Source organism: Pinus tabuliformis, chromosome 4_1, assembly GCF_031772625.1.
Source record: "Pinus tabuliformis cultivar Carrire ecotype Pingquan chromosome 4_1, CPIR1, whole genome shotgun sequence".
NCBI lineage: Eukaryota > Viridiplantae > Streptophyta > Pinopsida > Pinales > Pinaceae > Pinus > Pinus tabuliformis.
This window is the reverse complement of record NC_142303.1, coordinates 750,852,012-750,855,463: the sequence shown is the minus strand read 5'-3', so window position 1 is coordinate 750,855,463 and position 3,452 is coordinate 750,852,012.

Below are 3,452 nucleotides of genomic sequence, written 5' to 3'. Positions count from 1 at the left end.
CATCTGTACGATGGCTTTACACAGATGGTCATCGTATCATGGGTCTATATCTATAGATGACTATCTATGTACATGTAATGAAAAGTTTATATGCTGAGCATGGGTATTCCTTCCCTCAGCAATTCATGAAAAATTCAAAATATCATGATGTTATGTATTGTAATCGATGCAGGTCACCTTCCGCTTCAGATCCTCCTCATCACATCGTAAAGCATATCACTCGACATTATCCATTTTGACTTCATGCTTTAGAGGGCAATTATTATAGGTCTATTTAGGCACATCACTCCTGACATTCAGATCAGTACAATTAGGGCTCATGAAACCCTAATTCAGTTGTGACATGACCTAGACAAGTCATCACATTGAATGCTTCATTTTATGAAAGTTTCCTTACTTGAAGCCTTGCTGAAACGCCTCCTTAGGACACCAGTGTAGCCTTGGTCAGGGGTAACTGCCCTGCAGAGTAGACAGGCCCATTCTGGCCTGCACTACAGTGCACTTAGGCCCTCTTTGACCTGCGCTAGGCAAGATTGAGTGAAATTTGCATAGGATTTTGGGAATATTCCTTGATTCTATATCATTATAGAAGGATTCCATCTCTTATCTCCTCCTATGAGCTCGAAATTAGATAGGCTAAGGATCCATTAACCTCCTATGCTCTCATCCGTTACTCCATGGAAACTAACTCCAAGTTTGGAAGGCCATTCAATACCCTCAATTATGACAAAACCACCTCCATTTCCTATAAATTGAGCACTCATCATAGTGATCATGGGGCTAGAATATGAAGATTGTAAGGAAATACTATTGGTTTGAGATTTGAGTTCATATCAAGTAATGTTATGCTACTGGATTGGTGTGCTTTTGATGTGGCGAGGGTTGGACTAAAGTTGGAGGAGTGGTACATGATTGAACTATATTGGGTGAAACTCTTCCTTCTACATTAATAAAGTGTTTATTCCTTTTCTCATATTATTGTTCATATCTATGATAATTATGTGTTTCAATGCCTTCGATTCCATTGGTTTATAATAGATAGCTCATGTATGCTTTGATCGTTTGTTGTTTATGTTTCTGTTGACATAGGTACCAATTAAGCGGATTTAGTTCAAGTGGGAGTGACGGGAGCAATTTGAAGGGGATCAAGGAAGCGAAAGACTATAAATAAGTTTCTTCATCTCATCTATCTACTATATGAAAAAGTTAAACTACTTTCTTTTTGTTGTTCTAGGTGTAGTTACCCACCTAGGGAAAATGTGTTTATCCGTAGATGCAAATTCCATATAACAACCCCGATTTTTAACAACCAATGAAAACAATGAGAAAACGAGGAAAAAAAACCATCATACATGCACGAGATCTAAATTGAATTCTAGACCAAAAAACTTTAATACATCCCCATGCGAGATAGCGAGGTTGCAAAATAGGCAGACACAATAGTACAGTATTTAGATAACCCATCATAAAAACCAAAATTTTCCTTCCAGAGTTCATTGATGAAATTGTAGCTGACTCGAGGAATCAAATTATAAACATTGCCCCATAGATAAATCAATTAAACTTGGCTCACAGGGGAAGGGATATAAGGGAGACTTAGGAAAATAACATACCTGTTGTCATTAACCATAGGAAGAATGGAGTCGTCTACACCAGGGTGGCAGACCGCGTGGAAATCCTTCACGTTCTACCTCGAGCTTACCAAGAGCGCTGTAACAATTCCAGCTACGAGAATAAGAATACCTTCGCCAAAGAATTGAGATCTACTGTCATGAAACCTTGATGCGGAGGAGTCCCTTCGACATTCCCTTGAAACATTTATTGTCTTCATGCACACTTCCACATTCCAATACGGTTCGAATGTGCGAGGGTTGTTACAAGACCACCCTCCATCCCTTCCTATCATGGTAATAATCATGGCACTGATCCCAAAGAGGCCATTCTGACGACTCGCACCCTAATCGGGGGAATTTTTTTAATCATATTATTAATATTAATATTTTAATAAAATAATTTTATGATTATTAAAATATAAATATATATTTTTTTATTATTTTCTAAATAAATTTATTATAAATTTAATAGATTAATTAAAATAAATTTATGATAATTTTGTTTTTTTATTTCTATTATATATATATATATATATATATATATATATATATATATATATATATATTGATAAAAATACTTTATTGGCACAATTAAGTTTACTAGATAATAAAAATTTGTTTTCGCATCTTGTTAAGAGTGACTGGATTTTTAGAATTTTATTTTGTAAAGTTTTTAGGTTCAAAATTGGTGTGTAGTTTAACGAAGCGATATTTTTCTCTGCAAAAAATGAAATTTCTAACACAATTTTGACAAAATCTGGTGGAAATTTTTGGAAATCTAGATTGTAGCTATCAAGGCTTGGAAATAACACTTACAATAATATATAAGCAGGATTGATTTGTTGGTTAGATTGGGTTGTTGAGATATTCTCTCAACAATGTTCTCCTAGTTTGGAATCTGTTGGATCTCATAAGCACTATATATGTGGATGAATTTTGGTTTTAAATCTTAATATACGAATTAATTTTTGTATATTCAGCGCATCATGTCTACTCTTCCAATTCCTTTTTCGGTATCATAGCCCTTCGGGGCTTATCTCCCTCACAGGAGGCCCCGGGAGAATGAGAGAACCTTAAATGTTTCTTGTTGTAGATTAGGATGATCATAGGCTTAGATTCTTATAGTGTGATGTGTTTGTATCTACTATGGAGCCTGTCTATTTTGTTTCATAGATTTAGGAGGTGTTTCATCCTGTTGTCAGAGTCAGTGGTTATTGCATGAATCAACTGCTATTGAAGATAAATTCAATCGTTGTGTTGAGATCCCTGACATAGCTGTGGACCATTGTGTTTCCAATGTTTAAAGAAGCTTTCTTTTAACCGAAGTTAATAGTGGGATCGATAGCGTGAAATGTAGAGATCCATTTGCTGATGAGACAACTTGTAAGGTAGTAACCCATCTGCGAGTAAGGAGCGACCAACATGTGTGGCGAGCCTAACTTTGGAACTTCAGAGCTAGAGCTGGAGTAGGAGTGCAAGAGTGCATTTTCCCACTAATTATTCCTAGTCTTACTCAATGTTTGCAACAAACCAGTAAGTGGAGTGAATGACAATGTGAAGCCACACCACAAAACTGATCAAAACAATGACCTTTGCCATCACTTTGGTGAGGAAGTGGGGACTTTTGGTCTTAAGGTCGAATTTCAGTGAGTTGTATGTAGCTTAGTTACCAAGTTTGAATTCGAGTTCAGATTCAGATTCAAATTCGATACGATACGATACGATAAAAATTCGGATGAAAAAATTTTAGTTCGGAAAAAAATTCTATTGTATACATCTTTTATATATATATATATAGTTTCATGTAGCCTTAATACCTTGTGAACATGTTCTTCCCGT